Raw genomic sequence first — 13,508 nt, 5'->3', positions numbered from 1 at the left:
AATGTCAAGGACACGTAGATCCGGAATGTGAGCTTACAGTACAGAAAAGTGTCATTTTTTATATGTGAATATGAAAATGGAATGAAGTCTGACTTTGCTGTAACCCAAAGGTGGGAATTGCGGTCCTAAAAGAGTCATCTTGCCAGCATATAATACACGCGAGACACTCCATGACGGCAACCTGTTTATCAGGTATAAGGCCTCCATACACTAATCCAAGGTATCTCCTGCAGCCTCGCATGTGATACCTTGTATGTGATCCTTTAGCGACCCCCAGAAAGTGCTGCCGGATCCTGCAAGATCCCACAAATCTTATGTGCAGCACTTGCAATCTCCAAATGTGATCCGATGTGCACAGGACCGGGGAATCTGAGGTCAGGCACATTTCCTATTTGGCCACTTTTTAACCGTTTTCTCTGCCTGATCCGTCTGCATCAGGTAAAAAAAAAGGGTCTAAATGTTATCAGTATACGGCCAGCTTTAGAGTGACCGCAAATATCAGGGGGAAAAAGCGGAAATAAATTCTAGAAAAAAAATACAACACTGCCAATAGCATCACAGAACATAGAATTCCCATCTATAGTACATTAGCACCAACAGAGACAGATTTCTCAATTTCCAGGTTAGAGATCCTGGTTAACCATGGAAAGGATGAATCTTGCAGGGCGTCTAATGAAACTAAATATGTATGAGTCACAGGGGTGTAGACGAACATTCTAAAAAATGAATTGTGTAAAATAACTACCATCTTTTGCACAGATCTGTCATGCGTATGCAGTTTATATCTCTGCAACTTTCTGTATCACAACTGTAAAAGTGCAATGTACAAAGATGACCCAAGGTGTCTATTATGCAAATAACTATACTATAGCAGAGTGATTCTCCAACAGTGCACGCTTTCCAGGTCACCCGGCAGATGCACTCATTCACCTACACATTTAAAAAAAAAAAAAAAAAAATCACAGGTGGAGATAATTTTTTCACCTGTGATTCTGTGTGGAGACCTAAAAAACGTTTACTTTTGGAGGTACTTGAGACCGAGGTTGAGAACCACTGCTATAGCAAACCAATGTATTAGTAAACTATACTTTTTTTTATCTGGAACCGTGAATTATTTGACGTGACCGGGGTCTATTTAATTGGGATGTATACAATGCTTTCTGTGAACTGTGACAGCTCGCAGGGCTGCCTGCTCGCTGTCACAGCTCGCAGGGTCAGTATTCAACTGACCCCCCTGCACACACCGTTTGCTAGGTTTTTGGAGCGAGAGGGAAACAGTGTGTACGGGCACTAAAACAGCAAGGCTCACGGCTAAATACAGCTGGCTCCCTGCATTAGCCGCGAGCCCCGCTGTTTGGGGGAATCTTCTCTGTCGTCTGACAGCGAGGATTTCCCTGGCGCTTTGAATAGGGTGAGCGGCCAGCACAGGGGTTAAACAGCAAATATCGCTTCTGCCGTTTAACCCCCTCGCCGGCCGCATTGAATACACCCCAATTGTTTGACCACTGCGTGCATAGTAGTTGTTTTAGAGTGTACCCAGTAGATTGCATGGGAAAATACATTTAACATCACTAATCCATGTGCATTTCAGTGCAAGAATGAAGAACGAGCAACCAGCATGGTCTAGGTGCCCAAATAATTGAATAGCTCCTGGTCACTTGAGACGGGTGCTATGGGTATGAAAAATAATTGGATTTCCTCATACTACCCTCTATCGAGAAGCTGACTGTTAATGTATGATTTAACAGAAGAATTTAATAAATGGAGGCCATTTCAGGGTAATGGGCAATAGCATCTAAAGATGCCGTTACCTAGCATCTGAAGTTAGCAGACACTGCAGTCCCCATACAAACTTCGGGGATGCAGTAGACACAATAGACTGCAAAAATAAATACATAAATAAATAGTGATTTCTCAGTTTTATCCTTCTTCTTATCTATTCCCTGCCGACACTGATATAGGCATCAACGGGGACCCAGCAAGTGCACACACAGGTAGTGAGGGCTGGGGTGGCGACAGGAGGCAGCCAGCAGCATTGCCATCATTAACGATATTGCATGTACACATTAGAAGATAGGTACTTGTTTCCTAGCACGGCGCCCGTCGGGCCCCATCGCATACCTTTACTTAAGGTATGCGATGGGACCCGACCGACCCGATTTTCGGCCTTTAAAGACGTTTTTAATACACTTTAAAAATCGGTCGCATCGCATGCCATTATAATGGAATGCGATGCGACCGACCCGATTTTTACATTGGACCCAGTCTTGATTAAGTAAATGTTGTTTGTGTGGTACGATATGATTTCATTTTGATGCAAAGACCATTTTCATGGAATGACCCAACAGCTGGAGGGCCAAAAGGTTCCCCGCAAAAATGTAAAAGAGGGTTATTGTGGGAAAAATGACAAACTACATGGAGGAAAGTAGTCTGAGAAGAAGGGAGGACCAAGTTTAGCACATTTTACCTGCACAAAAAAAAAAAATGTATTAGATGACTCAAAGCAATTGTTTCTTACAAATCGCTGTGTAATTAAATTTGTTAGTTGGAAAAAGTAACCTGCAACATGGACAGACCTCCCACAATACCTTCTGTAAACTCCAGGACAACTGGGTGACGGGGCTGTAACATCTTCCCTTCAAAAACCCATATAGGGAAACCAGAACAAAGTTCTAATCATAGACTTAATCGTAGAAAAAGATGCAATGCCAACTTAAGTTTTTTTTGACTAAGAAAAAAAAAAAAAAAAAAAAAAAAGGGACTGTTGGAAATGGGGACATGTGAGAATTTAAAAAGCAACTAAAAAAGCCAGATTCTCTTATTTCTCTACTGCATCCTAGAAAATGAGACAGAGGGGGAGATGTACTAAGCCTTGAAAAGTGATAAAATGGAGAGTGATAAACCATCAACCAATCAGCTCCAGTAGAGAGTCAAGTGGCAAGAACTGGTACCAGATAGCGCTAGAACTAACGCGTTTCTCCGCCTAGGAGGACTTCAGCGGCTTTCTCAGAGATAGTGTACACTATCTCTGAGGAAGCCGCTGAAGTCCTACTATGTGGAGAAATGCACAAGACCTAGCGCTATCTGGTACCAGTTCTTGCCACTTGGCTCTCTACTGTGAATGGAGGGATGCAGTTTAAATCCCGGCGGTCGGGATCCCGGCGTTCAAAATCCCGACGCCGGAATCTCGAACGCCGAAATCCCGACACTTTCTCCCCCCGTGGGTGTCCACAACACCCTCGGAGGGAGAATAAATTAGTGTGCCGAGCGTATCGATGCACCGAGCCCACTGCGTGGCGAGCGCAGCGAGCCCGCAAGGGGGGGCGATCCACGCCCCCCCCCCCCCTTGTCGGGATTTCGGCGATCGGGATTCCGGCGTCAGGATTTTGAACGCCGGGATCCCAACCGCCGGCTTTTCATGCCGAATCCTGAATGGACCCTGACAAGGAGAAGTGGGAGTGTAAACCCACCAAGGAATTGGGAGCCAAGAACCCACAACCTGACCAAGTGTGGACCCTTATATGCTAAATTGGGATTGCTAAATCCATGAAGGAATCAAGAGCCAATTTATCTCACCAAGTTTATTGGTTCACTATCTTTTGGATACAAAATCTTCCATAAGGATAAAATAATTTAACATTGCCTGAAAGATGTGGTAATTATATCCCCTCCAAATGCTTGCACCCTATAAACTGTGCCTTCTTGCTAAAAACTGCTGCAATATATATATCTTTTCAAGTGCCTGCACTATAACTAATTGTGCTTTTCTGCTCGATCACTAATAAGCCTCACTTCAAAACTCTATCTAAAAGCTGCGTGAAAACTAACAGCTGTTTGTGAAATACCCTCTAACAAGCTTGCTAGCTTTATTTACTAACATGTTGTTTTGATAATCCTGGCCATTCATTATTTTTTGGTCATCACCTCTTTCAAATATTACTGTCAGTGTTCCGTCAGTGTTTAATAATTGTTTTAGCATAGAAAAGGTATTATATCTATGTATGTTTTCATTACTTTTTTATTAAAATATTAATTCCATTATAGCGCAGTGTATATTGCTTTTTTCTTAGTTAACGATCCTGCCAGTCATATAAACTTGCAGTCAACCTGACAATGTCATCGGCTGCTTGCACCGCAGGGGTACCACTGACACCGCTGAATGATACCGTTCAGTATTTAAGCGCTGGATTATTTGTTCGGCGACACCGTCGATATCGTTAGCATATGGTCCATATCATATAGTGTGTACCCAGCAGGAATCTGGAAAGGAACGGTAGATCGCCTCTCTAGCTACCGATCATGTGTAGCATACACCTATTGCTGATGGGATACAGAATGAGATGTCAATGCAAGATGTCAATGCATTCGCGAGAATGATTAGCGACAAAAACCAGTGGTTATGCAGCCCACACACGCGCCGATGCCGGCGGTGCGATGCTGTACGATGGGGTGCGCGCTCCTGAGGCACCTCATCGTACAGTACAAAAAGTATGTGCTGCACATACTTTTTGTACTAGCTTTTTCTAGCACAGCATAGCATCGCATCGCATGCACATCGTATACGATGCGATGCTGTGTGTGCTAGTTAAGCCCACAACGCACGCTGGAATCGGTGCGTGTGTGGGCTGCATTAGACATAGCGCCACTCTCAGGTAGTGCTGGGGAAATCTGCTCTGCCCTGTAAAGCAACATAGACAACAGGTAATAACCACTTCTTTATGAAAACGTTCAAATACATAAAACAGGGTGATCACCGCTTGTCCAAAAACCCTGCAATAGACCTGGCCAACATTAATGATCTCCTACGTCAGCATGTCGCCTGTATCCACATTGGTAACAGCTGGGCAGCAGTGGTACACAGGTAACTGATCACGCCGGGCCACCAGCTTTGGTTAGTAAATAGGAAAGTAAGCAAACTTTCGAGGGGATAACGCGACGAGAACACGGTAGCGACCGATTCCCTGACCTTCAGCGATGTACACACAGACTAGATGTACAGTAGCTGCAACAGGTTCACACTGCACATCTCCATCAGCAGAGTCCTATATACCGGGTAACCCACTCACCCTTTAACGGCGTCGCTATCGCTGCCAGCTCACGTGTCTCCTCTCCCGGTGACAGGTGACACGGCCCGGGACTCAACGTCAGCACCAACGGCGGCAAGTCGGAAACAACTTTCCTCCGTCACCAGACGCGTGCGATCGATGGGCACCCGGCAAACTGTGTGGGCGGGATTTGGAATGCACGCTGCTGCGTACGTTCCGATAGTGGCAGCCATTTTGGATTCTGGCAACACTCCCATAGAAGTTATACGAGGTAGTTTAAGATGAAATTCGTCACTGACTGGATTTTACAACCTGGCTCCTGTTTTTTCAGTGGCATTATATTCCCACAATTGAATGCACTGTTACCACTGCACATTATCAGAGAGATTGCTATGGATAGGTTCAGTATTTGGCTCAGCACAGAAAATCTGGCTGGAAATTCTAGGTCGCAGTGTGCCAGCCTTGTATAATTTGGCCACTGACAATGCACAAAACTGAACTTTTTTTATGGTGTGTCTCGGCTCACATCTGCAATCACCTTAGCTCAAAACATGGCGCTGGTATCTCAATTCCCATGGCCATTCTATGCAACCCATACTTACCTACCTTCCCAGGATACTGGGAGGCTCCTGTAAAGTGGGTGGCCCTCCCGAACCCCCCAGAAAGGTGGACAAGTAATTTGCTTTTAGGGATAGCCATTGATGTGTTCACTATTTATGATCACCATCGATGATGTAGTTGTGTTTGACCATTGATGGTCACCACCTATGTCATGGGAGATCATCAATGGTCACAACTGTTCTTTTAGTGATTGGCCTGCAAAGGTCCACCTTATACCCACCAGTGTTGGGGTCCAATAATGCCCCTTTCACATTGCAAATTCCCGGTCTTGGAAAAAAAATTAATGCCAATGTTTATTAGGCCTTTATATATTTACAGCTTCAAAATTAATTGTGCAATTTAGTAGTCCTTTTGTGTACACCATAGGGGCCTGAATGTGGTATAGGTCACAGAGAATGTCTAGGTCGACTGTCAAGTCAACAGCAAAAGAGTGACTTGCACAAGGTTGACTACAAAAGGTTGACATACGAAAAAGTCAACATAAGTTTTTCACTTTTTTTTCGGTGTCAATATCAACACCTGAGCACATAGACCCCCAATTATACTCCTTTCACACCAGAAGCAAATTAGCGGGTTAAAGATTTTCAACCTTGGAATTTGGTGAAAAACCCGGGTTTTTCTTTGGTGTGAAAGGGGTCAACGTGGGTTTTAAATCCCAGCACTCCGACGCTGCTCTTGAGCAGCGTCGGAGTGGCGGGATTTAAGACCCACGTTGACCCTTTCACACCACAGAAAAACCTGGGTTTTTCACCAAATTCCTGGGTCGAAAAGCTTTAACCCGCTAATTTGTGGGTGGTGTGAATTGGGGTCAGGCAGCACCTGGCACAATGACCCGGAACTCAAAAATGCAGAGTAATTGCAGGGTGGTCGGTGTGAAATTAGTGTAGCTCGCTTCACTTGCCATGCTTTGGGACAGGTGCTTCACTCTGCTAGGCAGGGCAGCCGAGAGGGGGGGGGGGTAGCGGGTACTAATTACCCGGGCCCAGGCTTGCTGGAGGGGTGCCCTTCCCTCTCTCCCGGCTAGCAACAGCAGCACACACTTCTACAGCATGTGCTGTGCTGACAGCAGGCTCAGCATGACAGCATGAGAGGTCATGAGAGGTCATGCTGAGCCTGCTGTCTGCACAGCACATGCTGTAGGTGTGTGCTGCTGCTGAGATTACAGTTTTTAGAGTTTTCTTTCACCCTCCTCTAAACATTTTGGGGGCATGGCTTAAGTGCGGGAGGTGCCCACACCTCCCACACTTGGGCCATGCCCCCAACATGTTACCGGGGCCCGGCATTCCAGTCTCGGCTGCCCTGCTGCTAGGCACACTTTACAATTCCCAATTAGATTCCACAATTTAAAAAATTTAAAAATGAGAAAAAAAAAATCCCCAAAAACTTGTCGACATTGCCGACATGACTGTCTATAGAGAGTTTCAATAAATACACCATACAGTGGTAACAGGTACAAGCACAAAGAGGACACTACCGAGTACCTACCTTTAGAAAGTATATAAACTTCTAGAACTAACTAAATAGCTACATCTGGACTTTTTATGCATATATATAATCTCTATTTTACATTTACTTATGATCAGAGAGTCTTGGTATCTTTGGAAAACAACATGCTTCTCTGTAGCTAATTGATGTCCAGTAGTTACCAATTATCTTCTTCCTTAATAGATGTGACCGCGATTGTCACCCCGTGGACGGATGCTGACAATCTGCCCACACTAAACATGGCGGCGTTTGCCAGCACAGTACTATCAACCAACCAATCACGTCCCACAACTAGAACGAGGCCATTCATTGGATAGTTGGAATGTGTCTTGCTATCAGCCAATTACTGATCGGCGTTGCTAGAGGTGGACCCGGGTTACTGCCGGAGAGGCCTGGAGCTGTGATCGGTGAGTGTCTGTCTCCTATCCTCCTGGGGCACGTCACCTGCGACGTGTAGCCCATGTGGGGCCATGTAATGTCCTGTGACCCGGTCTCTGTATGGAAAGACGCACTCCAGGGCTGAGTGTGCGTGTAGGAGTAGCTGCCTGGCCCTTGGTCTGTGTCTTCCCTCTTCAATTAAATATATAGCTAATATAGACAGTCACTGTGTGGTATAATTTTGCTCGCTGTACTTAAAGCCACTTAGAGTATTGCTGTGGTAGCTGCAAGTATATTGGAGAGAGTGTAGTGCTCCTTGTCTTGCTAATGTGTAACAATTTTCTTTATTGGGGGGGGGGGGGGGGTGTGCTCCTGATGTTTGTACACAGACTGACAGGAGGTGATATCAGGCGGCGAGGTAAAGTGTCAATGTAATGGTGTAGAAATAATGCCAGCTCCCCCTCCACCTTTGCTGTATGACCCCTAAATGGTGTCACTGACTGCAAAGATGGTGCTGACAGGTTTAAAGCTGCATGTATGGCTAATTGGGGGACTTCGTTAGTGGTGCCCATGCTGCGGAATGCAACATAGTCACTTCTGGCATCGGCAAGTGTGTATGCGCTTGCTGATGCTGGACCCAGTTCCCATGATGTTATGCTCGGTACACATTGGCAGGTATTCAATGCGGCCGGCGAGGGTGTTAAACAGCGAGGATTGCAGAAAACCAGCGACCCTCGCTGTTTAACCCCCGCACCGGCCGCTCGCTCTATTCAATGTTCTGGGGAAATCCTCGCCATCACAGGACGGCGAGAATTCCCCCAAACAGCGAGACCCGCGGCTAATGCAGCGAACCCGCTGTATTTAGCCGTGAGTCTTGCTGCTTCTGGAGATGCATACGCCGATTCCCCCCTCGCTCAAAAAACAGAGCGAGGGGGAATTGGCGTATGAGGGGGGGTGCATTGAATACTGACAGGGTGAGTGGTGACAGCGAGCAGGAAGCATGCTCACTGTCGCCGCTCGTCGCATGTGGTCCTTTTGCATGTGACATATCGCATGCGAGCCCAGCAAGTGCTGCCAGAGGCTGTCCTATCAGATCCTACATGCAGCACTTGCAAACTAGCGCCCCTGACCCGGAGCTCACGCAACCACTCAGATCGGAGCGGATCTAACACGCATGCAGTTTTCAGCCATTTTCTCATCCTGATGCATTGGAATCAGGCATAATCGCAGTAGTGTATGGCCACCTTAAATTCTGTAACATACGAGTGCATACAGCCACACATTGTTTTGTAAGAAACAAAGTAACCTCCCAGTGTATTTTTTTTCTTGTGGCCGAAACCTTCACAATGGGGATAGAGATGATAGACTGCCGCCGCAGGACAGCCTCTCTCCCCAGCTCAGCACATGCTGCTAAGTGCCGTGAGCTGAGAAACAGCTCTCTCTCCCTCTATCTGCACAAATTACACAATTACGGATTTTCCCCATGGGACATGGCCACGCCCTGTACAGGAGGCCATGCCCCTCAATTGTACCGGGGCCTGGCTGACCTTTCGGCGCCCCTGCATGTGTCTACTGTAAAACTGGGTAACATTTGAATCCCGCATGCGTCCATGCACACGGGACGGCCACCGCCTGGTTGCAGCCGGATCACACCACTGAAAGGGAAGGCTGCCGGGCTGTGGCCATCCCTATCATTCTAAACTACTGAGTGCGGCACGGCTTCCTGGCCGTGCAGGTCTTCGCCGCCCGGCAGGAGCCGGAGCGTATGAAATAGCCCTTACAATGCTATCCCTTACCGGACATTATACAGGATCTGTGATTGGCTGACTTCAAGTCTTCATTTCACCTTGATGTAAGCAGCCTTTGAGCCTGTGTTATTCAGGAGTTTCCCGGCTTCAAGAGATAGTATGGTAAGCCTAGGCATATGTACTGGAACGTGCAGAGAGATTAAGATTTGGGTGGGATGTGTTCAAATTGAAATATAAATTGCAGTGTAAAAATAAAGCAGCCAGTATTTGTGGACTATATGAAAAATCAGCCAATACTGTATTTACCCTGCACAGAAAAAATATAACCCACCCAAATCTAAATCTCTCAGCCTCACCTGCAATGCAACATGGTTGTGACCAGTTGCTTGCTTTTTTGCTTTATTTAAAAACCTGAATCAGGCCTAATGACTCTTATCAGCTGAGGGAATGTAAAGGCCCCCCCATACACTATGCGATTTGGTCCCGATTTCACCCGATTCAGATGGACCGGACAGCGAAATCGGGCCAAATCGCATGTCTAGACACCCTGTCCGAGATGATGCGCGGTCCAGTGCGGATCGGATTCGGGAGGTCGGATCGGCTGCACATCAGAATCTTATGTGCAGCCGGGCAGTGGAGGTGGCTGGCAGGGAAAGCCTAGTGTTCCTTCTAGGATCTAACTGCGGGAGGGCGCTGCTGCTTGAGGGCACCATAAGGGGGGGCGGACCGGGCCCGCCAACGTCATCGTTGTGGGCGGTCCCCGGCGGCGCTAAAGGGTGCGTGGCTGGGCCGCCGTGACGCTAAAGGGTGCGTGGCTGGGCCGCCGTGACGCTAAAGGGGGCGTGCCTGGGCCACCGCGTCGCTAAAGGGGTGCCCTGCCGAAGTCCCTAAGCAGCCGGGGAAGCTCCAGGCATCGAATCTACAGCTGCGCTGGGCTTCCCCAGGCACACCAGCAGGACAGGCAGCAGGCTCTTTTAGCGGGGCGCTGCTGGAGGGGCAGGGTGCATCTTGCCCTTTAAAAATCGGGCAGGGCGCAGCGCTCCGCTAAAACAGCCTAGGGGGAACACTAAAGCTGCGAAGAGGGCAGGTGCAGGGCACACAGAGGTGGCGGATGCTAGCAAGGGTAACAGAGAGCCGGGCAGGGGGAGCTGGAATAGGGTGCTGTCACTGCTGCAAGGGGGAAAAAAAGCCCATACAAATGAATGGGCAGCCTGTGATTGGCTGAGCGCTCTCTCAGCCAATTGGTGACTGGCTGAGAGAGCGCTCAGCCAATCACTGGCTGCCCATTCATTTGTATGGGCTTTTTTTCCCCTTACAGCAGTGACAGCACCCTGCTTCGGTTCCCCCTGCCCAGCTCGCGGGAGTCCGCTGCTTCTGTGTCCCCCGCCCCACAGCATCACCTGCCCTACTCACCGTGTCCCCAGCCAGCCTCCTCTCAGCGTCCCCTGCTCCCTCCACCTTGCAGCTCCCTGGGAGTTGCATATGATAAATTGCATGATATTTATCATATACAAAACTTGGCACATTAAGTGCCTAATCGTGTCTTCCTCTCCCAGGGAGCTGCAGGGGAAATCGGGTCCGACTTGTCCTACATATTATACCACATGCCATAATGCCTATTACACGTTATGCCACACACTGTAATGCCCATTGCACATGATACCGCGCACTGTAATGCCCATTGCACGTGATACCGCGCACTGTAATGCCCATTGCACGTGATACCGCGCACTGTAATGCCCATTGCACGTAATGCCGCGCACTGTAATGCCCATTGCACGTGATACCATGCACTGTCAGGCCCACGGCTATTTCAACACTCGAGGCGGCTCATGAGACAATGGGAGCTCGTTGTCCAACAGCCAATCAGGAGCTACCACTACCGCCTACCTACTGACTGGCTGCGTAACCACAACGATGGCAGCATACTTCATGCAATAGCTTTAACACATATAAAATAGCCATGGGGTAACCACACTTATACCTTAACCCCTCCCTTCTTGGTGCCTAACCTTTACCTCCAGTTGTGCCTAAACCTAACTTCCCCCTACCCTGGCGCCCGCTAGCCCCGCATACTTGCCGTTTGGGATCCCGGCTGTCTGTATTCCAGCGTCGGATGCTGATCTATTCATAGTGCCGGTACTAGTGTTGTGAAATCAGTCGCATCCTGGCATCGGTACATTCAGCATTCTGACTGCTAGGATGTTAGCCATATCTCATATGCACCTAGGAAAAACAGCATTGTATATTCCTTAAAGCCAACCTTGGATGCCCATTCATTATTGTTGCTAACAAAAATTGAGTTGCACCCCCCCCCTCCCCCCCTCCATTGATTCTGACTATATATAGACGTGTCCTCTACAGCCATGAACTTTTTGTTTTATTGAGTTATGGGGCCCATACACCTGCTGAGTATAAACATGCCTCTAAAACCAGATTCCCCGATGTGGACTTTTTAACATTCTAAGGGTGGTATTCAATGTCAGGGGCACGGCTGTCGAGCTAGCGCGACAGCCGTGCCCATGTCCCGTTCTCGGTCAGCTCGCCTGGAGCTCGGCAGTCGGGATTCAATGTCCCGGCCGCCGAGCAGCGAGAAGGGGGTGTGGCCGCGAGTTGATGACGGAAATAGACGAGCTCCGACCGGGAGCTCGCCTATTTCCGGCTTTTCTCGGCAGAACGAGCCCGATAGCTTGTGATGTCGGCCTCGTTCTGCGCAAAACCCCTGTTCAATGCTGTCGGGGAAGACAGCATTGAATAGGGCCCCGCAGCCATCTCCCCCGTCGGGAGATGGCTGCGGGAGCTCGAATGACATTGCATACCCCCCTAAATATCCCTGATGGATCACCGATCATCGATTGGCACATTCGGTCAGTGGAGCAGTGCTTAAGTGGGATCGGCCCCTTTAAGCAAAATGTCTTATGAAGTATTTTTATAAGCAACCTCTCTGGTCTGATCTCATGTCTACAGTGTTGGGAGATCATTGGGTGCTACTCGTTCGTTTTTATTTATTTATCTCGCTGACTGTCCGTACTGCCTGGGTCTACCCTCTTGGGTGCCTAAACAGGTAACTTTTTGCAAGTTTCAGCTCTGGGGCTGTGAGCTGAAATGTGTCTCCCAGCAGCTTATCGTGCCGCCCGAATACAGCAACAATTGAATTGCTCTGTTAGGCACCACCTAGAGGGGAAAACAATTGAATTCCTCCTCTAGTCGATTTAATTATTAGTTTGATTTAAACCTGTCTTTTGAATGTGACTCTTTGTGGGAACCGTTTCTATTATGTTCATGAAAGAAGCCCTTTCAGGCAAGATTACAGATCACACAAGCTTCTACAATGACTGTAAAGTGCCTTTTTTTTTTATTTGTATACCCATTATAACAAATGCGTCAGTACCACATGATAGATCTTTGTGATTGGACTTTTCTTCTACAGACTGCAGAGAGCTGGCAACAGCTTATATAGAGGAAAGTGGAGGTTAACTTTTATAATTGAAAACTATTATTTATGATACTTGACAGTAATGACAATGAATTTACTGTGCTCAACCTGTTTCAATCACAGGCTATCCTTCTTCCATCCATTACTAGGTAGTCTGCAGAAACGACAAATACAGTACAGCTCAGAATGTGACGTTTCTGAAAACTAAAGGAAAAACGTGTAATTCCTATGTGTTGCCTAATGCCTTACTGAAAATATACAGTGCTTGTTATGGGTAAAACCTCTTTCTTTGTGCTATAGTTCATAACTAGGCCTGTATTTATATACACACACAGGTGAATGTTATGTCGCTTTTGGTGCCACAGCCTGTGGTATTGTGGCATATGCGGTCAGATTTATAAACCAGAAACCCCTACTAACAATTGTCATTGTTCTGACCCTCATCTGCAGTGCATGTGTCTTCTCAGCTATCCCATTACCCAGATACTGTATTAAACAGGTGCTACGATTGTCAGGTAACAGGAGATTGCCTATTGTCACTCAGCTACAGTAGGATATCCGAGAAGACATCAATTGTGCTCCTACACGCCTCTGTAATGTAATCACCTTTTCTACAGAAGGAAGGCAAAAATCTGCCACCCAGGTGTAGTTCTCCTCAGAAGAAAAAGCAGTCCAATGATGGCCTATACAATGGGTTATAGTCAATGCTTTCTGCGAGCTGTGACAGCGAGCAATGCTGCCTGCTCCCTGTCACAGCGAGCAGGGTCAGTATTCAACTGATCCCCTGCACACACG

General features: G+C 47.5%; 2 protein-coding genes across 8 annotated transcripts in view; one reads left to right on the top strand and one right to left on the bottom strand.

Annotated features, from left to right (window-relative positions):
• Nucleotides 1-7,350, bottom strand: part of MTFR1 (mitochondrial fission regulator 1) — a 43,327-nt gene extending 35,977 nt beyond the window's left edge. Inside the window, exon 1 of one of the 2 annotated variants that reach the window (XM_083187177.1) lies at nucleotides 7,313-7,350. The gene's annotated coding sequence lies outside the window, so the exon portion shown is untranslated. Of the gene's footprint in view, nucleotides 1-5,066; nucleotides 5,233-7,312 lie in introns of those variants that run through there. The other variant, XM_083187176.1, reaches the window with a different exon arrangement.
• Nucleotides 5,188-13,508, top strand: part of ARMC1 (armadillo repeat containing 1) — a 45,061-nt gene continuing 36,740 nt past the window's right edge. Inside the window, exon 1 of one of the 6 annotated variants that reach the window (XM_083187179.1) lies at nucleotides 5,188-5,316. The gene's annotated coding sequence lies outside the window, so the exon portion shown is untranslated. Of the gene's footprint in view, nucleotides 5,317-7,369; nucleotides 7,559-7,590; nucleotides 7,707-13,508 lie in introns of those variants that run through there. The other 5 variants (XM_083187178.1, XM_083187181.1, XM_083187183.1 and 2 more) reach the window with 5 other exon arrangements.

This window comes from Crinia signifera, chromosome 5, assembly GCF_055691185.1.
Source record: "Crinia signifera chromosome 5, ASM5569118v1, whole genome shotgun sequence".
Classification (NCBI taxonomy): domain Eukaryota; kingdom Metazoa; phylum Chordata; class Amphibia; order Anura; family Myobatrachidae; genus Crinia; species Crinia signifera.
The sequence above is the reverse complement of the archived record's forward strand: the minus strand, read 5'-3'. Positions and strand labels throughout refer to the sequence as shown.